The sequence below is a fragment of the Pyrus communis genome, chromosome 5, assembly GCF_041283825.1.
Source record: "Pyrus communis isolate YQ-2024b chromosome 5, ASM4128382v1, whole genome shotgun sequence".
Lineage (NCBI taxonomy): Eukaryota > Viridiplantae > Streptophyta > Magnoliopsida > Rosales > Rosaceae > Pyrus > Pyrus communis.
Window position 1 is genome coordinate 18666441 of NC_142569.1, and position 27460 is coordinate 18693900.

At 35.3% G+C, this 27460-nt stretch overlaps 1 long non-coding RNA gene and 2 pseudogenes across 3 annotated transcripts; 2 read left to right on the forward strand and 1 right to left on the reverse strand.

The window, feature by feature from the left end:
- The first annotated feature begins 760 nt into the window (after positions 1-760).
- On the forward strand, positions 761-4160 carry LOC148696929 (beta-glucosidase 12-like; annotated as a pseudogene). Its single transcript, XR_015962149.1, has 13 exons — positions 761-955; positions 1164-1233; positions 1491-1549; positions 1699-1774; positions 1946-2023; positions 2117-2204; positions 2286-2541; positions 2731-2846; positions 2986-3203; positions 3340-3371; positions 3465-3567; positions 3716-3824; positions 3941-4160. The product of XR_015962149.1 is annotated as a beta-glucosidase 12-like (transcript).
- Positions 4161-9670: 5510 nt separating this feature from the next.
- On the reverse strand, positions 9671-10790 carry LOC148696930 (uncharacterized). Its single transcript, XR_015962897.1, has 2 exons — positions 10567-10790; positions 9671-9803 (listed from the first exon to the last, which is right to left on the reverse strand). It is a non-coding gene; the product is annotated as an uncharacterized LOC148696930 (long non-coding RNA).
- A 10014-nt stretch (positions 10791-20804) lies between these two features.
- On the forward strand, positions 20805-26751 carry LOC137726203 (beta-glucosidase 12-like; annotated as a pseudogene). Its single transcript, XR_015962150.1, has 14 exons — positions 20805-20944; positions 23278-23450; positions 23631-23700; positions 23958-24016; positions 24166-24241; positions 24413-24490; positions 24584-24671; positions 24753-25008; positions 25199-25320; positions 25454-25671; positions 25808-25839; positions 25933-26035; positions 26183-26291; positions 26408-26751. The product of XR_015962150.1 is annotated as a beta-glucosidase 12-like (transcript).
- The last annotated feature ends 709 nt before the right edge of the window (positions 26752-27460 follow it).

A 27460-nucleotide genomic window follows, 5' to 3' on the forward strand; every position in this document is an offset into this window, starting at 1 on the left:
ATATTCAACTTCAAAAGTTATGCCTTCAACATTGGGACATACATCATATAAACATGCAGATAAATGGCTCTTTGTTTCCTAATGCAGTTAACATTTTCTTTTGCAGGAAAACTCAAGGGTAACTCAAGGATTGATCATTGCAAATTAAAATGAGATTGATCGTACAGTTGTCTACATTATCTTACTTTTCAACTCAAGGAATAATTTGTTTTTATAAATAATGTATTCTCATATATATAGTATAAGTTATTGATTTTTTAATCTTAATTTGAATATCATATATGCAAAAAACTGTTCAAATTGAAGACTGTGTAGTTATCCAAATATATCAATAAAATGAATAGTTCATTATAAATCTTTCACTTAGTATCAACACTATCGATTGGGTTCATATATTTAAATAACTAAACGATCTCAAATTCAAATAATTTTTTTTATTTAGATGATCTTCAAATAAAGATTAAGGAACTGAAGGATCACAATATAAAATTTGAAGAGTATGTGCATTCCTCATAGGTGGAACGCAAGGATTATCCATTCTTTTACGTACGTAAGCAACTTTTGGGTACATGAAACGTGCTTTCTTTTAAACGACAGACCATGACTTGGTCTTTAAACTAGGGCTTTCAAAGTCAATTTTGTTTACAATTTTTAACCCTTTACTTTTCTAATGGGCTAGTACGTAGACACCATATCCCTTCCTCCCTTTCTCTATATAAACCCCATGCAATATTCCAGGAGGAGATAACTTAATTATCTCGATCGATATCAAAACTCCCAAGTTATGGCAATGAAATATTCACGATCTTTGCTCTTTGGTGTGCTGCTACTCATTGGCTTTGCATTGACAAATAGCAAAGCAACTAATACAGATCCACCTGTTCATTGCGAATTTCTCAATCGCAGCAGTTTTGAACCAGGGTTTATATTTGGCACAGGTTCTGCAGCTTACCAGGTCTGTATATATTTGTATTTTACACACACACACACACACACACACACACACACACACACACACATTTATATATTTCTTTTGGGATTATTTACCATATTTTTGGTGTATTTTATACATGCAGTTAGCATCCATGCATGAATTATAATGTTGACATCTTCCTTGCGTGTGTAGTAGTACTCTTACGTATATGCATGTGTGTATATTTCAGTATGAAGGTGCAGTAAAAGAAGATGGAAGAGGGCCAAGCATATGGGATACCTTCACCCACAAACATCCAGGTCTGTGATTTAATCAATTGGTAATATGAAAACTTTAGCTACTTCATTTCAAAAGGAGTATAAATAGCACCTCATTCTTTTCTTCGTGAGGACAAGTAAACTCCAACCTCTCTAATAACCATGCACTTTGTTGGGAGACGAATAGTACGTGGTCATGTGATATGTACAATATATGTATATACTTCATCAGTGCGCACGCATATAAAGTACTTTGCACATGATATGGATTTCACCATTATGTTTTTGAATAACTACAGAAAAAATCGCTGATGGCAGTAACGGAGACGTCGCTATAGATCAATATCACCGCTATAAGGTCTAAAACCTCATAACTTTGTCTCTTGACCCTTTATACTTGAAGGGCACATGTTAACATATTAAATTGGAGCCTTTATAAAAATAAAATAAAAAGGACAATATATAATGAGATCCTCAATATTTAATTTTAAACTTTTGTCATTTTAGGAAGATGTGGGGATTATGAAGGATATGGAGTTGGATGCTTACAGATTATCTATTTCATGGTCCAGATTATTACCAAGTAAGTTGCTCCACATCCTCATATTTGGTTGGGACCAATGTCAATATTGTGCATAAGAATTATTTTTCCTACAAGAAAATTATTCTCTTTATATACTTTTAACTAAAGTAATGTGATCGAGTTATCTACAGGTTAACCCTTTTTTTTTCTTGTTATTTTTTTTCAAATTAGATGGAACATTAAGTGGTGGCGTTAACAGAAAAGGAATTGATTATTACAACAATCTCATCAATGAACTCCTACGCAATGGTTAATCATCCTACCTTAAACAATTATTACATGAATTTTTAGAACATCATTCAATTAGACTTTTAATTTGATTTTACTGATCATGTACTGCAGGTTTAAAGCCGTTTGTAACAATCTTTCATTGGGATGTTCCCCAAGCTTTAGAAGATGAATATGGTGGTTTCTTAAGCCCTCGTATTGTGTAAGTGAACAAAATTTATTTTCTCATTGATAATTTGATAAAATACATACTGATATACGTAACATAAATTTGCATCTACAGCGATCATTTTAAAGACTATGCAGAACTTTGTTATAAGGAATTTGGTGATCGAGTCAAGCATTGGTTCACGGTAAATGAGCCATATACTTTTAGTAGCATGGGTTATGCTGTTGGGACTCTAGCACCGGGACGCTGCTCTTCTTGGCAAAATCTAAACTGCACCGGTGGAGATTCAGCCATTGAACCATACTTGGTGACACACCACATTCTTCTTGCTCATGGAGCAGCTGTAGAATTGTACAAGAATAGATATCAGGTTCAATAACAGTTTCTTTTTTTTTATTTTTTTGGGTCAGCATGTTGGCTCCTAATTGAGAATTCTATAAGAATCATTATTATTGAGTTGTAATACAAGAGGGAATACTCTCAGTAGTAAGATAATCTAAAGGTTGTATCTTTTTCTATAACTCCTATTTATTCAACCAAAATTCATATTTTTGGGCAGGCATCTCAGAAAGGCTTGATAGGAATAACATTGGTGACATACTGGTTTGAGCCTGCTTCGGAGTCAAAGCAAGATAAAGATGCTGCCTTACGATCTTTGGATTTTATGTTTGGATGGCAAGTGTCTTAATAAATTATATATAAACTCAATTACACGTTTACTTATGACTTGTAACATTGATGCAACCTAGCTAGCATTACTATTTATATATAATGCTATAATTAGGCTAATATTTGGAATTTTCATGTTTTGTAGGTTTTTGGACCCGTTAACAAGTGGTGACTATCCACACACCATGCGATCAATTGTTGGAAAAAGATTGCCAAAATTCACAAAAGAACAATCCAAGTTGCTAAACGGATCGTTTGATTTTCTTGGAATAAATTATTATACTGCTAGATACGCAACTAGTACACCGAAGAACAATTCACTACAGGCAAGCTTCGTAACAGACCCTCAAGCTGATCTTACAAGTGAGTGCGAAAGGAAACTTACTTTCAATAGCTTAAGTTCTTTGTTCTTCTTGACCTAGTTTGACTTCTTAATTACATTAATTATATTCTAATATTTACACCAATTGTATTCTAATGTTTGTAAATATTGTGGCAGCTGAGCTTAACGGAGTACTTATTGGTCCACAGGTATACATCAAATTTATCATTTTGAGCTATTTGCATTTGGAGGATTAGTTTTTTACCCCAACATTAACGTATTATCTTGAAATGGTGTTGCAGACTGCTTCAGATTGGTTATATGTATATCCAAAAGGAATTCACGATCTTGTGCTCTACACAAAGGAAAAATATAATGATCCACTCATTTATATTACTGAGAATGGTATGTCATACATACTTTTAAGCGTTGATTAAATGCAAAAGTTTCACATATTTATAATTGTGTAAAATGAAACTACCCATTTTTTTTTTTTTTGTTTTTTTAGAGGAAAAAACTAAATTTAATTTTTTGTGCAATAATATGTTCGTAGGTGTATCAGAGTTGAATAATCCAGAACTATCACTTGACGAGGCTCTTCATGATACCAATAGAATTGACTACCACTACCGTCACCTGTGTTACCTTCAAGCGGCGATCAAGTAAGTAGTTATTAACAAATTAATTAAGGCTATATACTGCCTAGCCTTCTTAAGTTATTGTTATTTAATCATTATATTGACCTAATCCATTTGAACATTTGTGTATTTGTGTGCAGAAATGGTGCGAAAGTGAAGGGATACTTTCCATGGACATTGTTGGATGACTTTGAATGGGATTCTGGATATACCGTCCGATTTGGTTTAAACTACGTGGATTATAATGACGGGCTAAAAAGACACCCAAAACTCTCAGCACATTGGTTCAAAAATTTGCTTAAGAAGAATTGAAGGAATTAAAAGAAATTTATTGTTGATTATAAACATTTAAGTGGATAATTGTCCTTTTTATGTATTTGTATTTCAATTCCTTCCGCAGTTGTATTTCCTTTCAGTAATGTAAGTATTCTTTGAGATTCAATAATTCAATAAAAAGCTAAAAGAGTTGTGAATGCTACAGTAAGACCTCTCTATACAAAGGAATAACTTATTTATAGCCGTAAACAGTTTTGGTCCTAGTTTGGGTTGAGGAATAAATAGCACATTGTAATAAGTTATTATTTTTCTTGGTCCTATTGTAAAGAAACTCGCCTCGACATAGTAGTAATTGTTAATAAGTACAATAATAAACAAGGCCACAAAAAAAATAAAAAATAAAAAAAAAAAAAAAAAAAAAAGGTTTTAGATGGACTAAAACATTTCCAAACTATTGTTTGCGATGGTTTTCTTTTTCTTTTTTTTTTTTTTTTTTTTTTTGGAGTTGATACCACACCTTGGAGCTTTTGGGTACGTATGTAAAACCTTGTTAATATCTTCTTGTTGAAGTCAAAATATTTCTAGCTCCTCAGGATTATCTTCGTCCCCTTCTTGCCTAATTGTATTAGTGATTATTTTTTCAATTAAGGCGTGCTCAACTTTTTGCACAACTTAACACAAATGTTTTCACTTAGGTGGCTTTGCATATGACCTTGGGTGACATGACAAATTTGATAGAAGAAAAGAAAAAGTATACGCTTGAACTGGTCGAAGGTTGGATTGTACGTATTTGTCAAATCATCATTAGTGAGTTCTAATGACGAGTTTATGCACAATAATGACATTAGGAATTAATTGTTCGAGAGCGGTCTCCTTGTATAGTTGATGAGGGTCTTCGGCTCCCATCCACGATTGATGTGGGACTCTAGGAGTTTTATTTTTAGGTTGACGCTTGTCGTGTTGTGATTGGTCTCTTGATTGGAGAAAAACTCATGTGCTTCGGCAAGGGTGCCTCCACATGAAGTCTTCAGTGGGTTCTTGAAGGTATAAGGTTGACCAGTGCTTAGTAGTTTCGAGGGCGGTGAACTACGGAACAAACAGTGGTCCCCCAAGTTCACGAGTGAGGAAAGCTTCTCGGTGGGAGACTTGCAAAACCCAAATTGGTGAGTACTCATGAAACTTTCGAGTACTAAAGTGTATTAGCATATATTAGGAGTCCACCAAATCTCCTATGGATGAGGATTACTGAAGGAGGTGTCTTATATTTCCCGAGCCAATGAAGAAAATAAACTTTAAAAATTCTTTCCTCTTTTTTTGGATGTAGCCCAAGTACATATTTTTTTTTTTTCTTAAGCCCAATTCCTTCTTTCTTTTTTTGTTGAGAAAAGAAAATCTTATTGAAGTTTTTTCATTTGTGTATATAACTTGAGTGGTTGAAGCTTTTTCCTTTGGACAAATGGCTTGAAGGGTTGATGTTTTTTCCTTTGGGCACATAGCTTGAGTGGCTGAAACTTTTTCCTTTAGACACATAGCTTTAGTGGCTAAAGATTTTTCTTCTGGGCGCATAGCTTGGCTGAAGTTTTTTCCTTTGGCCACGTTGTTTGAGTGGTTGAAGCTTTTTCCTTTGGGTGCATAGCTTGAGTGGCTGAAGCTTTTCCCTTTGGATACATACCTTGAGTGGTTGAAACTTTTCTCCTTTGGACACTTAGCTTGAGTGGTTGAAGCTTTTTCCCTTAAGCACATAGCTTCAGTGGTTGAAGCTTTTTTCTGTGGACACTTAGGTTGAAAGATAGAAGTTTCCATTGACCATTATTGGCAAGTAATGTTAAGATATAATACTTGCATGTTGTCATGGTGGCTATATAGGTTATTGAAGTTTGCGACTTGGAAGTTCTTGTAAATGTTGGAGTAGAAAATGCCTGAGGTTTTTAGAAAGCCTATAAATGAGTTTCCTTCAAACCATATCCATGGCAACCCAACTAATTTATTGAAGCTACAATGTTTGACCTCCTTGTCTAGTTGAAGGAGATGTTAATAATGCTTCATACTGCATGGTGCAAATTAAGTCACTGAAGTGTTGAAGCCTATGTGTTGCTTGAAGCCTTCTGGAAGCTATACAAATTGATTGACCTCCTAAATGTGTTATTACCCCTACGCAGTGCCTTTATATATAATAAGAAGGTTGGAAAGAAATCATTCTCCTCCAAGGAATATAAGTCCCAATAGGAAAGAATAACTAGAATAAAATCTAATTTAAGATTTACACAATCACACTTAAATAACAAGTTTATAACACTCCACCTCGAGTGTGTAAATCCTCAAGTAGATTCGGCATCATGTGTTGTTGAGGAAGTCGACTCGTCGTCACTGATTCTAGGAACACGGTAGTCTCAATATGGTAGGAACTTGCATAAGGAAATAAGTCTCAAAAAAAATCCTAAGCCTATGGTAAAAATCCGAGTAAGGACAAAATAGTTAAAGAAAAATTTGTGAGCAATGCAAAGTCAAATGAAATGTCTACAGGACGTCATTAGGGATATAACCAACCCAAGATGAGAGCCTCGTCAAAACCTTGTCAGGTAGCAAAACCCCAGTGAGAAAAATGCTTCTAATCGTAGGGAAAAATAGTACATTAAGATCAAGCAAGTATACTTCAGGATACTCCCCTGAGTTTGACATAATTCCAAAGGGAACTAACAATGTTACAACTCAGAAAGTTTACGCATACCAATCCTTGAACAAGCTTCTGAAACGTCGCCTTCGGTTGTGATTTGGTGAAGAGGTCAACCAAATGGTCTTATGAACGAATTTGCGTGACTTCAACCTTCTGATGCTCTTGTTGGTGATGTGAGAAGAAAGACTTCGATGCAATGTGCTTTGTGTTGTCTCCTTTGTTGTAACCCTTCTTGATCATTCGATGCATGCTGCGTTGTCTTCATAGATCATCGTCGGGAAGTCAACGACGGGGAAAAGATCGCAGGGGCTTCAAATATCACCCACAACCGCTACCATCCAGAAATATTCTTGAGTTGTTCAATGCATGCTGCGTTGTCTTCATAGATCGTGTACGGCGAGAATTTCAGCATTGTTGGGCGAAGTGGCAACTAAGGTCTGTTTAGTTGACCTCTAAGAGATTGCGGTGCCTCTAATGGTAAAGACATAACAATTCCAATCAAAGTTTCATCTCCAAATAGATATCCACCATGGCTGACCAGACTTCTTCTGCAATGGAACAGATTGTGCAACCTAATATCCCAAATTTATGCTTTTGGCAAAGACCCATGAATTTGAAATTGCTTTGTGTATGTGATTCACCATATTTCTGTCCAATTTAACTTCACTAAGGTCTCTCTTATTCTGGTTTCGTATGGAGGCTAACCCTGAAAAATGCAAGAGGAAATATGCAGCTTTCTTTTGTTTTTTTTTTTCGTTTTTTTCTTTTACTTGTCGGTTCAGTATTGCATAGACTTGTGATCTATGAAATAAACACATGCTGAAGGCTTCTCCAATTCCAACAAGTGACAAGCACTGCACATAAATCAAAAGAAAATGAATGTAGGCCACAAGTATATTATACAGCCAAATAAGTAGACACTTAAATCATAACAGACCATTAGGTTTATTTAAAAATAAGGAATTATAACATCATATTTTCCTCCACCTCATTAATATAACTGTAAAAGCACAACACTATGTAATTCCTTTCGTCTAAGTCCAAAATATCACAAGAAAATGTGGCTATCGCGAGAAAATAAATAGTAAAATATGCGTTCATCATTATGCTATTTCTTAATGCTTCCATCCCTCCTTGGTCGTGATTTCGATCTTCCTCTTCATCATCATCAATATCGCTCTCTTCACTATAGTCTTCGGGGTCATCAAAATGCCTATCACGTTCAGAATGCCTCCTTTTGTAGTTATGAAGAGCCATTGTAGCAATGACAATGACAATATTCACTTGCTTATTGAACACACAATCAAGCATATCCCTCAAAATTGCCCACCTTTTTTTTCATACTCTAAACGTACGCTCAATTACGCTTCTAAGAGAAAAATGTCTATGGTTGAATACCTCTTTATGCCCCGTTGGTTGGCCACTCCTATAAAAATATGAGAGATGATGTCTTTTACCTTTATGCCCCATGAGGTGGTATTAAATTCCAAATCCATAAGTTTGATAATATCTATTGCCATCTAACATACAATATCCAACATAACACCAAAATATCTACTAACGATCTCCGAAGAGTGTTGAAATTGCTCTTAGCTATTTTTTTTTTTTTTTCTTCTATACTATGTCCTAACATATGCAAGAACATTCCTAATATCACTTTCTCCTTGAACCTTTCAAACTATAGTTAGCTTGCAATACTTTTATTAACCAAATGTTACCTGTTTGAAAAAAATTCATACATGGAGTTTTATGCACATATTTTAGATAATATGCTTCAATAGCTCGAGTACAAGCACATGCTAATATGTCAAACTCTTCCTCATCATTATCTAGAATGTCCATATTCAAGCGCACCTGCAAGTTAACAAATAATCCTTAACAAAATTCAAGCACCTTGCCAATTAACAGTTGTACCAATATTGAAAACAAAGTATCTAAAAATTAACTCATAATTCAAAATAAGATTCAAGGAAGGTGTCAAACAAATTCTAAGACATAATCCTAAAATCTGACTAAGAGTGTACAAATCCAGAATGTTTTGTAAAACTACAACTCCCTCATTGGTTGATGAACTCATAATTCAGCCAAGTAAGTTGCACACTAGGATCTTTCATGATAGAGAACATCTCTCTCTTCTCTTGATTAAAAAACGAACGAGTTGCAAACAGCCACAACGGGCTAGTACGCTCACAACTGGTAACGGTTCAACAATCTGCACAATTTCAGGAATACTAGTGCCTATGACCAATTGCCTCATAGTGCTCTTACCCTCTACTGCACCAATAAGGCGGTCAATTTGACCATACAATTTTGCAGCACCGCCAACCTTTTTCGTTTTCCTATCAAACTTACTTGTTCTCAATTCACCTTGGTCAGCTCTTTTCTTTTTCCTTTCTTAGCACATTTTCTCATAGATTCGGTAGTGCACTCTCCTCATCATCTGATCCAATAGATTCATTTTGTATATGAACATTTCCTGTTGAGTCATCCCTACTATTTGGTAGTAGTGCACCAAATGAAGGTGCCCAAGCATTTGCACTAGTAGCAACGCTGTTTGAGAGCATCATATCCAACTTTTCCTCGAACTCAGGAGTGATGCCTTTCTGCAATCTTCCATATTCAGGATTTATCTACAAATAAAAAAGAATGTTGTTATTATGTAGTTTATGATTACTATAACTAGAATAACATCATAACTGATACAAAGTGAACATAATTGAATCTTATTATTCCACCGTTCATCAAAGGCATCCACTGTTCCCTTGCTTGGATTCCACTCTAGGCCAGTTTCTTTCCCAATTAGTTTTTTGCACAACTACCAATCCTTTTTTAGTCTATCTCACTTATTTTTCAATTGCGCTTTACTATAAGAATTTCCTGTTTCTTTTCTCAAGTTTTCTATCAAATTTGCCGATCTTTCTTTGTTAAAGTGAGGGCCAAGACGACGTCCGACCTCAACATCCTTGATGCACAACTCACTGAATACGGATATATTATGATCATTGCAGGTACCATGTGGAGCTCTTGCTGAAGTTCCCACCTTTTTTGCCATCCTTATATATATAATATTCAAGGAAAACTAATGAAACGGGTTTGAAAACTTTGAATTTTAATGATAGAGCAAAACAAGACACAAAGTTCAGTGGAGACCACAACAACATCAGAAGCTATATGGTGTATATAGATCTGCAATGGAGACCACAAAAAGTCACGCAATAAAGCAAAAAAAAACACAACATCTTCAAGACTTACATAGCATAATTGTAATTATGAGCTAGAGATAAGGCTTTGAAATGTTCATTGCCTGCTCAAAATCATATGCTTACTATGATTCTGCAATCTTCCATTTCATGCGACTCATACTATTCTTTTATCTTTTGGTCCAAATAAAAAAACTACTTTTGAAAAGCTCACTATCCACATGCCGGTGTAAATTTATGTTGCAGACATGTTTTGGCTGATACCACGTGAAAGAGAGTATCCATGTCTGTGTAAATTTAATTTAACAGCAATCAAATCTTCCAGTATCATCCAAAAACTAATCACCGAACTAAATTACAACTAATCAACTAATTATACGGGAAAAAACGATTCTAACCAAATTAACCAAAGAAATTAATCCACCTCAAGTCCCAGAAATTAATTAAAAATAGAATTTAACCAAATTAATTAGCAAATTTCAATCATTTTGGAACAAAAATCAATTGCAGAAAAATGAAGAAAATGACTTATAGTTGAATCAGTTCAATATTTCAATATTCCAACAATAAATTGTCAAAATAAGCAAATTAGAAATTGAAACGAAAGAAAACTCACCTGTTGTTGGTGAAGAGTGCTTGAACCAGAGGAGATGAAGAGGATAGATGGGTCTGTGCCCGAACCAGATGAGAGGGAGAGGAGAGAGCGCGAGAGAAATAGGGAAAGGTGGAAATTGAACGAAGCATAGGAGAAAAGGATAGTATTGTCAGCATAAATGTTCTTTTAGGTTAATCAAACAAGCAAATTCACAATTTCTAGATAATAAAATTTTGTCATTTCAATTTCCATCATTTTAAAATTCTTTAGTAATATAAATTATTTTCATCCAAACAGATTGTTAGGTTTTATTCTTATGCTATGTGTGTACATCATTTTGTAGTATAACATAAAGAAGATGAATTAATAATCAATAAGAGCATTGTCTCCATTTTTCTAATAATATATGAACACAACTACAAGTTATTTTAACTTAAGATAGTACAATTCAAAAAGAAAATGGTGCAACCTCCACTTCAAATTTCTAGAGTGCACAAAATTTGCCACAAAAACAAAACAAAAAAATCCTTCCAATTTTTTCCTCGTGTTGCACAACGCCAAAATATCATGTGCATTCTCCGCACCTCCAATTTTCCATTTGCGAAAAATCCACAAAAAGAAAGTCTTGCTCAATTTTCATATTGTTTGCCTCATTCGTCTTGTTAAAAGACATTAAAATTTGTTATTGATTCCTGCAAACAGAAAGTTAAGCGGGTAAATATATAATATAATTAGCATTTATGACATCAAGTACACATCTATATTTGTTTTTATGTATTTGTAGTTGTCATATATGACATGTCATCTCGACCAAAGTTTTTTCCTTTATTATCAGACTTATTTCTTCTCAATTCGCCCTAGTTAGCTACTCTCTTTTTACCCTTCTTATCATATTTTCTTCTGTATGGAATAGTCTCATTCTTCTCCTCATCATTTGGTCCAACAGTTTTAGATTGTAAACAAACATCTTCCGTGGATTCCTCCATAATATCTGGTGGTAGTACACTAGACAAAGGTAAGATCCACTTGTCATATAACTATTGTATTGAAAGATATATCTTTCGATGAAGTGGAAGAAATAGATAAAAGGAAATCTATAAATTAGAGCTGAGGATGCTTAAAGGAAGAATATCTTATATTATAAAAAAAAAATACAAATAGTTTGATACAATATGCAAGTAGTTTGATACAATATGCATTGTTACTTGTTACTTTTCATTTTTATTTTCTTTTTGTGATTTTTAGATGGGGTACCAGATAAATCTTGATTTGAATCACTGCCTTTTCTTTGACTCTTGTTCTTTATTTATCCGGGAGACGATCCCAAACAAACAGGTATGGAAGCTATAATTGTAAACCACGATCGAATCTATGGAAGCATTGGTTTATACATTCCTTTTAGTCTCAACTCTAGGAATAATATTTTTCGCTATCTTTTTTTGAGAACTGCCTAATGTTGCAACTAAAAAGGTGAAATGATTTGTTATCATCTCAATTGAAGTACGAATCCTCCCAATATTGGGAGGATCCATACTTCAACTAGTCCCTTTGTTCCTCGAATGGATCTCTTAGTTGTTGAGAGGGTTGCCCAAAAGCAGTATATAAGGTGTACAATTTTTTGGTTGATAAAGGGATTGATGCGAGAATTATACGCACACAAATTAAACCCTCTTTTTGACAATTGTAGTAAGTATGTAAGTAGGGATCGTTCTGGACCGGGGATTAGGAGGGATTGCAAATCTCTTGGAAACTGACTCAAAAACGTAAAATAAAGTTTAAAACACTAAACTAGACTCAAAGAATGCGAAACTAAACGCTTAAAACACTAAAACAAACCAAAAGACTCAAACACTTTAAAAACACAATATAAATTGATTTCTAATTACTATGACTCAATAAAGTAAAGGGAGATTGGTTTTGGATGATTTTGAAATTAAAACAGAAACTTGGAAACTAAACAGATTCTAAAAACTAAAGAACAAGAAGGTAAATGGGGGTTTTGATTTGATTGAGAATTGAAATAACAAAGCAAGTTGTAAAACTAGGCAGTTTCTAAAACGGAATTGAGAAACAAGATGATGGATGGATTAGTTAGAGGTCCATTCTCCACACATGACACATTTATATGAATCGATTCTCCAATTGCTTTTCATTAACTATGATGCTCAACACCCGAAGTTAACCGTGATGCACTAATTAACTCTCAAATTTTCCTTATGTTATTGAATTGGATGATGCATGCGACAATTCAAATCATTCTCCAATGGTTCTCAACATGAATGCATAGGAGAGATACAATGAGAGATCATTATGCTCTATGAAAATTATAAGTGTTGACGAGGCAATTGTAACTATGAATGCATGAAACTCTTGCCAAGAATTCATTTAACGTGATTGTTTATAAGCAACCTCCACTACTCATGTTTATAAACTTGTGACGATTAGGTGAAACTCGTTTATAAACTAGCATCGAGTTTATGCATGAAGATTAAGTATGCATCCCTAATCAACATACAAAAACAAGTTTTTAATAAACATGATAATTGAATTGCAATCACAACTTAACAAATCACAATTGGAAGAAATCAATTCATATTTCAAATATGTCCATGACTTCAAATTCGCCTCTAACTAAGAAGAAATTAGTTCCACATAATTGAACAACAAGTTAAATTAAACATGAAAACAGAAACAAGAGAAGAAAGATGAATTTGATGGAATTGAATGGATGGAAAGCTAGCTAAGGGGTTCATCTCCATACATGTTACACTTGCATAATAAAACGATTTCCAATTGCATTTCAATAAACTATTAATTCTCAACACCCCAAGTTAACCGTGATGCACTAATTAACCTTCAAATCTTCCTAACGTTATTGAATTGGATGATTGCATACGACAACCCAAAACATTCCCCACAAGTCCCCTACATGATTGCATAATAGAGATACAAGCAAGAATCATTACGCTCTATGAAGATTATAAGTGTTGACGAGGCATTCGTTACTATGATTGCATGAAACTTATGCCAAGAATTCGTTTAACGCGATTGTTTATAAGCAACCTCCACTACTTGTGAATATAAGTTCGTAACTATTAGGTGAAACTCACTTATATTCTAGCGTCATATTCATGCATGAAAATTAAGCGTGCACTCTCAATAAACATACATAAATAAGTTATCAATCAAACAGTTAAACAAATTGAATCCACAACTTATGAAACGCAATTAGAAGTAATCAAATCAAAATGCAAGCATAAACATTTATTTCGAATCCCCCCCTAGCCAAGGGGGGTTTAGTTCCTCATGGTACAAAACAAAGAGAATCAAAGAAACACCTAAACATTCCAACAACTCAAACTTGAATTGTATGAATGTTTAGGCACTCTTCTCTTCCATTCCTCATTCGTACAAAACAAAGAGTATTGAATTTAAACTTTGAAATCAAAGAAACACCTAAACATTCCAACAACTCAAACTTGAATTGTATGAACGTTTAGGCCCTCTTTTCTTCCTCTTTGTTGTGGCACAAGGTCTAAGGATAGGTTGTGTGATTGTGTGAAGTGTTTTGGAGGGATGGGAAGGTTGAATTTCTGGTGGTGTGATGGTGTTTGGATTGTAGGGAAGGCACGGCAAGGGTGGTTTGATGGTCTACATTCTGAATATGGAAGAGTGAATGAGAATTGAGGTGTTGTGAATGGAATGATGAATTGTGGCTGCAATGGATGCTTATTTATAGGTAAATAAGAGGAAACATGACAGCTAGGAAGTGGGTGGAAATGTGGCTGCAATGTTAGTGAATGATTATGAGTGAATGCATGTGGATGTGGCTAGGTTGGAAAGCTGGAATTGTGATGGGAAAGCCACGGCAAAGGGAGGAATTTCTGTGGCTGCATGTTTGGGTTTGTTTAAAGGGTGCATGTGGATGAATGTTAGGTTGGAAATGCATGTGGAATGCTGGAATTAAGGTGGGTTATGCATGGTATAGAAGTGTTTGGTGCATGTGGCTGCAATGTTGTTCAATGATGAAAGGCAAAGTGCATGTGCAATGTTGGAGGATGAATGTGTGATGGTGTGATTGAATGATTTAAAGGGGCATGTGGGTGAATTAAAGGATGGAATGCATGTGAATTAGGTTGCAAAGAGAAGGAGAAAAGCTGGAAAATGGAATGGGATACACGGCAAGGTGTGTTTGGTGTTGGAAATGCATGTGTTTGCATGTGAATTAAAACTAGAGTGAATGATGATGAATGCATGTGGATTTAAAGAGGGAGAATTTGGTGTAATGATGAAGTGTGTGTGGATGGTGGTTTTGCATGGCTTTGATGGATTGTTTGATTGGGCTAGAGGTTTTGCATGGCTTTGATGGATTGTTTGATTAGGCTAGAGGTTTTGTATGGCTCAAAGGATTGTTTGATTGGGCTAGAGGTTTTGCATGGCTCAAAGGATTGTTTGATTTGGCTAGGCCCTTTGTTTTATGTCCAAAGTGCATACAAGGCCTTCAAATTCGTCCAACACTTTGGCTCCAAGCATATGCAATCCATTCCAATCTCTAATTTGCTCCAAAAAGCTCCAAAAGCCATCCTTTTGCATACTTTGCCCTTAGAACCTGAAAACACACAAAAGAAGCATAAAGGACTAAAATAACTAAAGAAACATAACTTAAATGCACGAGAACAAGCCATTTAAGTCGCATGAATATGCTCCTATCAAATTCCCCCACACTTAGCTTTTGCTAGTCCTCGAGCAAAACAAAACAAAAGAAACCAAAAACAAAAACGAACAAAACACAACCTACACCTTCCAACAATCGTCTCAGGAATTTCCAATGCACATGACATGTTAAAAATCATTATTCCCACAGATTTTAGCCATCTTTACACTTAAGTACATACTTAATCATAGTCACCACATATTAGTCCACAATTAAGCATTTAAAACCACGTTTTGAATGTAGTAACATGCCTTAGAGAATTTGCTCAATTCCTTACAAGATATGCACTCAATTTTCACTCAAATTTTCTAACTACACACCCTAATCTAGTTACATGTGAGAAGATTGATGTAAACATGAAAACGAACACTCACATATATGTATCATAAAGAGAGCAATTTCTGGAGTTAATAAGCATGTTTAGATATGATCTCATGAATGGAATGCTCCTACTTAGATGCGAGAACCAGTGACACCATAAGCTCATACCAAGTTCAAACTCCACAAATTGAAACACATAACACTCAAGATAGAAGTCAAAGGGTTGTAACGGGGCTAGGGTATTGGCTAACAATGAAAGGATATGGAAAACAAAGGTTCTTAAAGAAATAGTGAGCAAAAAGGGAGAACAAGCTCTTTTTTTCTTTCTTTCTTTCTTTTCTTTTCTGTTTTTCTTTCTCATATGTTTTTCACAATTTTTTTCTTTTCTTTTGACTCTCAAAACATACAAACTTAAGAACAAACTTTCCCTCCCCCACACTCATTTTCTTGCAAAATGTAACTCAAAAGGAATTCAATTAAGTCATGCTCACTATCTTTTAAGAACAAGGGTGTGGATTGTCCTAAACTAGGCTAGGTGAGGATAATGTGGGTAAACAAAGAATATGGGCTAAACAAGGCTCAACGGGGTTAAAACTTACAACATATACGAAATATGGGAAGTAAGGCTATTTGGCTATGGTGGCAACTACACAACTTCATCTTGATATATGTTATGCAATTCAATGTCATGCTTTGAATGAAACGGATATAAGTTCTAGCATTTAGTTCTATCATGATACAATTGCATTCTAAGTAGCAACCAAGCAAGGAATAATGAGATCATGCAACAACTTTAGAAAACAAAGAATCACAGAAAATAACTCTCCAAAGAAGGTAATGGCTCGAGTTTCACAGGGTTGTAGCGTTTGTTTGAGTTCCTTTCTTCAAGCATGTTACAGAAACGAATTTTTCTTTTATGATTGCATGTGAAGTCATACATTATAACCATAACTAAGCATATACCAAGAGTAAATCAAACTTTCATCCATGTTTATAACTTTTTTTAACCGTCATGCAATTACAAACCAAATCCTTATCATTGTGTTGGAAGGTACCCTAAGACACAAACACACAAAAACGACTCAAAACACTCTTTTTAGGCTTTTTAAAACATGTTTTTCAAATTTTTATGTGATTTTCGGAGTTATAAAAACAAAACATACTAAAACACTCTAAAACAACTTAAAAACACCTTACAACAGCAAGGAACAACATTTGAAGTTATGGGTGATAAAATCCCACGAATTTGCATCAAATACTTAGTTACCCCCCCCCCCCCCACACACACACTTAAATCAAACATTGTCCTCAATGTTTTAAGCATAGATTCACACAAAACATAAGTAAACACACAAAAAAAACACTTAAACATACTAAACATGGCAGAATGTAATTAACAAAGAGAAGAGTTTAGGGACGCAAATCTGGTTATGGAGTGTAAATTCCATCTTCTCCTTGGTGATTGCATTGAGGCATTGATCTTTGTGATTCCACAGGCTTACTCTTGAACTGGTTTCCGCCCATCGTTGATTTTCCTTTGTGCTACTCTTGAACTGGGCAGCAGGATTCTTTTGGGTCTCCCCCGAAGGTCTGAGCTTCCTCCTTTTATCTGTTTCTTTGTTCAATCTTTCCAATTCGTATTAAAGAGGGTTAGAGGATAGCTCAACATATGCAGTTGTTGCTTGTCTCCACATGCTTCAATGTATCATTTTCACTTGCCTTACTTGCTCCGTTGAAGATGACTACTCGAGAGCAACGCTAGGTAAGCAACCAGGAATAGATTCCAGGCAGTCGGCTCCAGATCGAAAGACTGACTCCAAGTGCCGGCTGATTGCTTCTTTCACTTTGCCATGCGAGTAAGAACAAGGACAAAGAAAAAGACAGGGAAAGAGCATGATATGAGATACTTTTGCTTTTGACCTTGATGATATGAGATACCTTTGCTTTTGAAGAAGCGGTGAATGAATCAGCACATGATTCAATCTGCCGTTTCCTCCTGGGTCATCTGTACTCCAGGCATCTGGTATCATCTTTGGGGAAGAGGAAAAAATTGAGTATTTCGAAAGGCTTTGCTGGGAGTGCGCCCTCAGAGGTGAGGAAGAGTTGGGCATTTTCTTCAGGTCTGCCTTGCCATAAAAGACGAAGGTCGACATATATAGAGATAATATCAAGTGGTGGTACTGTTCTTTTACCCTTGTCGACAAACGTCTCTTCGATATCTGAACGACGCCTCTTTGATTTCTGAGCAGGCGCCTCTTCGATTTCTGAGCAGGCGCTCCTTCGCTTTCTGAACGACACGTAGTAGTGCGGATGCGGCTCCTTTTGACAAAGCTGCACGCGTTTTCTGAAAAGCAGAGAAAGCGTCGCCGAACTTTGCGCTTGTCGGCTAAAGATGTGTAGTTGCGATGATGGCCTCCACGTGTTTTCTGAAAAGAAGAAATCTTTTGACAAAGTTGAACGCGTCTTCTGAAAAGCCGAGAAAGCGTCGCCTAACTTACGCCAGAAATTCCGGCTTTTTGAATCGGTGGACGCGTCGCCTTGGCTTCTTATAGAGGTATCGATCACCGCCAACATACACACTCTGAAGATTTCCCATTCTTGAACATCGTCTTCGGCCCTTTGAAATTTTAACTCCATCCACCCCTTCTCTTTGAACACTTTTGAAAAATGGCAAACCCATCGAACCTTAGCTTAGAATTGAGTCTCAGCAGTGATACGGGCGCGCCGCGTCAAGGTAACGTATGGCGCCCTTCTTTCTTATCTTCTAACGGTCCTCTTACAGGTGAAGACTCCGTGATGCAGGACGCCACAACAGCTACAATAGTAGCTAGGAACCTCCTTACTCCAAAAGATAGCAGGCTGCTGTCAGGACGGTCCGATGAGTTGGCCGTTCAAGAGTCCCTCGCTCTTAGTGTTCAGTGTGCGAGCTCTGTGTCCAACATGGGCCAACGCCTGCTTGCCCGCTCCCGTCAGGTGGAATCTTTGATGGCAGAGGTGGAAAGTCTTAAGCAAGAGATCCAGCAGCTTAAGTACGAGAATAGAAGTTTGCATGTGCTTGCAAATAACTATTCGTCGGGCATGAAGAGGAAGCTTGATGAGCTGCAAGAATCTGAGGGTCGAATTCAAAGTGACCGTCAAAGGCTTGCGACTTATCTCCAGAGGCACCTTTTTCCTGGGTCATCCAGCGTTTGGCCAAGTATTGAGGCCTGGAATGCTCTAGCTCTGATGCCTCCCGCTCCGATGTCTTCCGCCCCGATGCCTTCCGCTCCGATGCCTTCCGCCCCGATGCCTTCCACTCTGATGCCTTCCGCTCCGATGCCTTCCGCTCCGACGCCTCGTAGTGGGGCTTCACGTAAACAACCTTTGTGAAGCTCCATCTTTCTCCATGTTTAGTATTTTATTTAATATATAAATTTTTTATTTTTTATTTTTTATTTTTTATTTTTTATTTTTTTATTTTTTTATTTTTATTTTTTTTATGAACATGCTTTGTTTTATTCAGTGCATTGGGTTGCCTCCCAAGTAGCGCTTTCTTTTACGTCTTGCAGCCGGACGAAGAACCCAATCACTCCAGGATATATTCACGAATCGGACGAGAACTCCGAGTCATAAACTAGTACCTAGAACAAGAAACAAAACAAGATTAAGAATCTGGAATAAAATAAAAACAAACGAAAATAAAACAATCCAAGGATTAGCAAGTTTGCTAATCCCCGGCAACGGCGCCAAAATTTCGAATCCCCCCTAGCCAAGGGGGGTTTAGTTCTTCATGGTACAAAACAAAGAGAATCAAAGAAACACCTAAACATTCCAACAACTCAAACTTGAATTGTATGAACGTTTAGGCACTCTTCTCTTCCATTCCTCATTCGTACAAAACAAAGAGTATTGAATTTAAACTTTGAAATCAAAGAAACACCTAAACATTCCAACAACTCAAACTTGAATTGTATGAACGTTTAGGCCCTCTTTTCTTCCTCTTTGTTGTGGCACAAGGTCTAAGGATAGGTTGTGTGATTGTGTGAAGTGTTTTGGAGGGATGGGAAGGTTGAATTTCTGGTGGTGTGATGGTGTTTGGATTGTAGGGAAGGCACGGCAAGGGTGGTTTGATGGTCTACATTCTGAATATGGAAGAGTGAATGAGAATTGAGGTGTTGTGAATGGAATGATGAATTGTGGCTGCAATGGATGCTTATTTATAGGTAAATAAGAGGGAACATGACAGCTAGGAAGTGGGTGGAAATGTGGCTGCAATGTTAGTGAATGATTATGAGTGAATGCATGTGGATGTGGCTAGGTTGGAAAGCTGGAATTGTGATGGGAAAGCCACGGCAAAGGGAGGAATTTCTGTGGCTGCATGTTTGGGTTTGTTTAAAGGGTGCATGTGGGTGAATGTTAGGTTGGAAATGCATGTGGAATGCTGGAATTAAGGTGGGTTATGCACGGTATAGAAGTGTTTGGTGCATGTGGCTGCAATGTTGTGCAATGATGAAAGGCAAAGTGCATGTGCAATGTTGGAGGATGAATGTGTGATGGTGTGATTGAATGATTTAAAGGGGCATGTGGGTGAATTAAAGGATGGAATGCATGTGAATTAGGTTGCAAAGAGAAGGAGAAAAGCTGGAAAATGGAATGGGATACACGGCAAGGTGTGTTTGGTGTTGGAAATGCATGTGTTTGCATGTGAATTAAAACTAGAGTGAATGATGATGAATGCATGTGGATTTAAACAGGGAGAATTTGGTGTAATGATGAAGTGTGTGTGGATGGTGGTTTTGCATGGCTTTGATGGATTGTTTGATTGGGCTAGAGGTTTTGCATGGCTTTGATGGATTGTTTGATTGGGCTAGAGGTTTTGTATGGCTCAAATGATTGTTTGATTGGGCTAGAGGTTTTGCATGGCTCAAAGGATTGTTTGATTTGGCTAGGCCCTTTGTTTTATGTCCAAAGTGCATACAAGGCCTTCAAATTCGTCCAACACTTTGGCTCCAAGCATATGCAATCCATTCCAATCTCTAATTTGCTCCAAAAGGCTCCAAAAGCCATCCTTTTGCATACTTTGCCCTTAGAACCTGAAAACACACAAAAGAAGCATAAAGGACTAAAATAACTAAAGAAACATAACGTAAATGCACGAGAACAAGCCATTTAAGTCGCATGAATATGCTCCTATCAGGGATCAATTGGTATAATTCTTTTGTTGGTAGATTGGAGGATTACGAACATGAATATTGCTTCCCTATTGGCTGTTTTTGCATTAATTGCTACTTCTTTAATCATACTGATTAGTGTACATGTTGCATTTGCTTCTCCTGAGGGTTGGTCGGGTAACAAAAATGTTCTATTTTCCGGCTCATCATTATGGTTTGGATTAGTCTTTCTGGTGGGTATCCTTAATTCTCTCATATCCTGAACCTATTTGTTCTATATCCAAAAATGAAATGACCCTCCCTCCCAATTCCATCAGGTTGTGAGACACACAAATATTCAATATAAGTCCCAAAAATTCAAATAAAGAAAAAAATTAGAAAAATTAGAGAGGGGTCAAACTTTTGTGTTTTTGAATTGTAAAAATATATATAAATGAAAAATATTAAATCAAAATAAATAGATGTAAGCTAATAAAAACCAGTCTCTTGAAACACTAATCAATTTCTTGTACTACCAAGAAGAAGCCACCCCAATGGTATCCTTTCACAATCTTTAGGAGCGAAATAGCCAATTTGAGAACCTAGCTATTTCGATGCCTTCTTAATTAGCGTGGAAATACAATTTCACAAAACCATTGGGTTTACTGATTCAATATTAAAACTCTAACAAGCAGAAAAAGATCAAGATTAATTAATTCTTCATCCTTATCGATTCTGTACTTACGTAAAGAATTCTGGTCATAAATTTCTACTTTTTTGTTGGGTCAAATAATTTTCTACTGTTTGAATAAGTCTCTGTAGTTAATCGCCCATATTCAACTTCAAAAGTTTTGCCCATCAACAGTTGGACAGGCATAATATAAACATGCAGATAAATGACTCTTTGTTTCCGAATCCAGAAAACATTTTCTTTCGCTGGAAAACTCAAGAGTATTCAAGGATTGATCATTTCAAATTAAGATGAGATCGATCGAACTGTTGTGTACATTATCTTACTTTTCAACTCAAGGAATAATTTTTTTATAAATAATGTATTTTTGTAGCATAAGTTATTAATTTCTTAATCTTAATTTGAATATCATATATACAAAAAACTATTCCAATTGAAGACTGTTTAGTCATCCAAATGTATCAATAAAATGAATAGTTCGTTATAAATCCTTTATTCAAATAATTCTTTTTGTTTAGATGATGTTCAAATAAAAATTAAGAAACTAAACGATCACAATATAAAATTTGTAGAATGTGTGCATTCCTCATAGGTGGAACGCAAGGATTATCCATTCTTTTACGCACGTAGACAACTATTGGGTACATGAAACGTGCTTTCTTTTAAATTACAGACCATGACTTGGACTTTAAACTAGGACTTTCAAAGCCAATTTTGTTTACAAATTTTAACCCTTTACTATTCTCATTCTTGTACCAGCAAGAAGAATGTGTAACTACTATACTTTGAAGGGTGTCCAAACCTTCGAAAAAACCACCCCAATGGAATCCTTTCACAATCTTTCGGAGCAAAATAGCCAACTTGAGAACCTAGCTATTTCGATGCCTTCTTAATTAGAGTGGAAAGACAATTTCAAAAAACCACTGGGTTTACCAATTCAATACTAAAACTCTAACAAGAAGAAAAAGATCAAGATTAAATTCTTCATCTTTATCGCTTACTACTTACCTAAAGAATTGTGGTCATAAATTTCTGTTTTTTTGTTGGCTCAAGTAATTTTCTACTGTTTGAACAAGTCTCTATTGCTAATCTTCCATATTCAACTTCAAAAGTTATGCCTTCAACATTTGGACATACATCATATAAACATGCAGATAAATGGCTCTTTGTTTCCTAATGCAGTTAACATTTTCTTTTGCCGGAAAACTCAAGGGTAACTCAAGGATTGATCATTGCAAATTAAAATGAGATTGATCGTATAGTTGTCTACATTATCATACTTTTCAACTCAAGGAATAATTTGTTTTTATAAATAATGTATTTTCATATATATAGTATAAGTTATTGATTTTTTAATCTTAATTTGAATATCATATATGCAAAAAACTGTTCAAATTGAAGACTGTGTAGTTATCCAAATATGTCAATAAAATGAATAGTTCATTATAAATCTTTTACTTAGTATCAACACTATCGATTGGGTTCATATATTTAAATGACTAAACGATCTCAAATTCAAATAATTATTTTTGTTTAGATGATCTTCAAATAAAGATTAAGGAACTGAAGGATCACAATATAAAATTTGAAGAGTGTGTGCATTCCTCGTAGGTGGAACGCAAGGATTGTCCATTCTTTTACGTACGTACGCAACTTTTGGGTACATGAAACGTGCTTTCTTTTAAACGACAGACCATGACTTGGTCTTTAAACTAGGGCTTTCAAAGTCAATTTTGTTTACAATTTTTAACCCTTTACTATTCTCATGAGCTAGTACGTAGACACCATATCCCTTCCTCCCTTTCTCTATATAAACCCCATGCAATATTCCAGGAGGAGATAACTTAATTATCTCGATCGATATCAAAACTCCCAAGTTATGGCAATGAAATATTCACGATCTTTGCTCTTTGGTGTGCTGCTACTCATTGGCTTTGCATTGACAAATAGCAAAGCAACTCATACAGATCCACCTGTTCATTGCGAATTTCTCAATCGCAGCAGTTTTGAACCAGGGTTTATATTTGGCACAGGTTCCGCAGCTTACCAGGTCTGTATATATATGTATTTTACACACACACACACATTTATATATTTCTTTCGGGATTATTTACCATATTTTTGGTGTATTTTATACATGCAGTTAGCATCCATGCATGAATTATAATGTTGACATCTTCCTTGCGTGTGTAGTAGTACTCTTACGTATATGCATGTGTGTATATTTCAGTATGAAGGTGCAGTAAAAGAAGATGGAAGAGGCCCAAGCATATGGGATACCTTCACCCACAAACATCCAGGTCTGTGATTTAATCAATTGGTAATATGAAAACTTTAGCTACTTCATTTCAAAAGGAGTATAAATAGCACCTCATTCTTTTCTTCGTGAGGACAAGTAAACTCCAACCTCTCTAATAACCATGCACTTTGTTGGGAGACGAATAGTACGTGGTCATGTGATAAGTACAATATATGTATATACTTCATCAGTGCGCACGCATATAAAGTACTTTGCACATGATATGGATTTCACCATTATGTTTTTGAATAACTACAGAAAAAATCGCTGATGGCAGTAACGGAGACGTCGCTATAGATCAATATCACCGCTATAAGGTCTAAAACCTCATAACTTTGTCTCTTGACCCTTTATACTTGAAGGGCACATGTTAACATATTAAATTGGAGCCTTTATAAAAATAAAATAAAAAGGACAATATATAATGAGATCCTCAATATTTAATTTTAAACTTTTGTCATTTTAGGAAGATGTGGGGATTATGAAGGATATGGAGTTGGATGCTTACAGATTATCTATTTCATGGTCCAGATTATTACCAAGTAAGTTGCTCCACATCCTCATATTTGGTTGGGACCAATGTCAATATTGTGCATAAGAATTATTTTTCCTACAAGAAAATTATTCTCTTTATATACTTTTAACTAAAGTAATGTGATCGAGTTATCTACTGGTTAACCCCTTTTTTTTCTTGTTATTTTTTTTCAAATTAGATGGAACATTAAGTGGTGGCGTTAACAGAAAAGGAATTGATTATTACAACAATCTCATCAATGAACTCCTACGCAATGGTTAATCATCCTACCTTAAACAATTATTACATGAATTTTTAGAACATCATTCAATTAGACTTTTAATTTGATTTTACTGATCATGTACTGCAGGTTTAAAGCCGTTTGTAACAATCTTTCATTGGGATGTTCCCCAAGCTTTAGAAGATGAATATGGTGGTTTCTTAAGCCCTCGTATTGTGTAAGTGAACAAAATTTATTTTCTCATTGATAATTTGATAAAATACATACTGATATACGTAACATAAATTTGCATCTACAGCGATCATTTTAAAGACTATGCAGAACTTTGTTATAAGGAATTTGGTGATCGAGTCAAGCACTGGTTCACGGTAAATGAGCCATATACTTTTAGTAGCATGGGTTATGCTGTTGGGAGTCTAGCACCGGGACGCTGCTCTTCTTGGCAAAATCTAAACTGCACCGGTGGAGATTCAGCCATTGAACCATACTTGGTGACACACCACATTCTTCTTGCTCATGGAGCAGCTGTAGAATTGTACAAGAATAGATATCAGGTTCAATAACAGTTTCTTTTTTTTTTATTTTTTTGGGTCAGCATATTGGCTCCTAATTGAGAATTCTATAAGAATCATTATTATTGAGTTGTAATACAAGAGGGAATACTCTCAGTAGTAAGATAATCTAAAGGTTGTATCTTTTTCTATAACTCCTATTTATTCAACCAAAATTCATATTTTTGGGCAGGCATCTCAGAAAGGCTTGATAGGAATAACATTGGTGACATACTGGTTTGAGCCTGCTTCGGAGTCAAAGCAAGATAAAGATGCTGCCTTACGATCTTTGGATTTTATGTTTGGATGGCAAGTGTCTTAATAAATTATATATAAACTCAATTACACGTTTACTTATGACTTGTAACATTGATGCAACCTAGCTAGCATTACTATTTATATATAATGCTATAATTAGGCTAATATTTGGAATTTTCATGTTTTGTAGGTTTTTGGACCCGTTAACAAGTGGTGACTATCCACACACCATGCGATCAATTGTTGGAAAAAGATTGCCAAGATTCACAAAAGAACAATCCAAGTTGCTAAACGGATCGTTTGATTTTCTTGGAATAAATTATTATACTGCTAGATACGCAACTAGTACACCGAAGAACAATTCACTACAGGCAAGCTTCGTAACAGACCCTCAAGCTGATCTTACAAGTGAGTGCGAAAGGAAACTTACTTTCAATAGCTTAAGTTCTTTGTTCTTCTTGACCTAGTTTGACTTCTTAATTACATTAATTATATTCTAATATTTACACCAATTGTATTCTAATGTTTGTAAATATTGTGGCAGCTGAGCTTAACGGAGTACTTATTGGTCCACAGGTATACATCAAATTTATCATTTTGAGCTATTTGCATTTGGAGGATTTGTTTTTTACCCCAACATTAACGTATTATCTTGAAATGGTGTTGCAGACTGCTTCAGATTGGTTATATGTATATCCAAAAGGAATTCACGATCTTGTGCTCTACACAAAGGAAAAATATAATGATCCACTCATTTATATTACTGAGAATGGTATGTCATACATACTTTTAAGCGTTGATTAAATGCAAAAGTTTCACATATTTATAATGGTGTAAAATGAAACTACCCATTTTTTTTTTTTGTTTTTTTTAGAGGAAAAAACTAAATTTAATTTTTTGTGCAATAATATGTTCGTAGGTGTATCAGAGTTGAATAATCCAGAACTATCACTTGACGAGGCTCTTCATGATACCAATAGAATTGACTACCACTACCGTCACCTGTGTTACCTTCAAGCGGCGATCAAGTAAGTAGTTATTAACAAATTAATTAAGGCTATATACTGCCTAGCCTTCTTAAGTTATTGTTATTTAATCATTATATTGACCTAATCCATTTGAACATTTGTGTATTTGTGTGCAGAAATGGTGCGAAAGTGAAGGGATACTTTCCATGGACATTGTTGGATGACTTTGAATGGGATTCTGGATATACCGTCCGATTTGGTTTAAACTACGTGGATTATAATGACGGGCTAAAAAGACACCCAAAACTCTCAGCACATTGGTTCAAAAATTTGCTTAAGAAGAATTGAAGGAATTAAAAGAAATTTATTGTTGATTATAAACATTTAAGTGGATAATTGTCCTTTTTATGTATTTGTATTTCAATTCCTTCCGCATTTGTATTTCCTTTCAGTAATGTAAGTATTCTTTGAGATTCAATAATTCAATAAAAAGCTAAAAGAGTTGTGAATGCTACAGTAAGACCTCTCTATACAAAGGAATAACTTATTTATAGCCGTAAACAGTTTTGGTCCTAGTTTGGGTTGAGGAATAAATAGCACATTGTAATAAGTTATTATTTTTCTTGGTCCTATTGTAAAGAAACTCGCCTCGACATAGTAGTAATTGTTAATAAGTACAATAATAAACAAGGCCACAAAAAAAAAAAAAATAAAAAATAAAAAAAAATAAAAAAGGTTTTAGATGGACTAAAATATTTCCAAACTATTGTTTGCGATGGTTTTCTTTTTCTTTTTTTTTTTTTTTTTTTTTTTTTTGGAGTTGATACCACACCTTGGAGCTTTTGGGTACGTATGTAAAACCTTGTTAATATCTTCTTGTTGAAGTCAAAATATTTCTAGCTCCTCAGGATTATCTTCGTCCCCTTCTTGCCTAATTGTATTAGTGATTATTTTTTCAATTAAGGCGTGCTCAACTTTTTGCACAACTTAACACAAATGTTTTCACTTAGGTGGCTTTGCATATGACCTTGGGTGACATGACAAATTTGATAGAAGAAAAGAAAAAGTATACGCTTGAACTGGTCGAAGGTTGGATTGTACGTATTTGTCAAATCATCATTAGTGAGTTCTAATGACGAGTTTATGCACAATAATGACATTAGGAATTAATTGATGAGGGTCTTCGGCTCCCATCCACGATTGATGTGGGACTCTAGGAGTTTTATTTT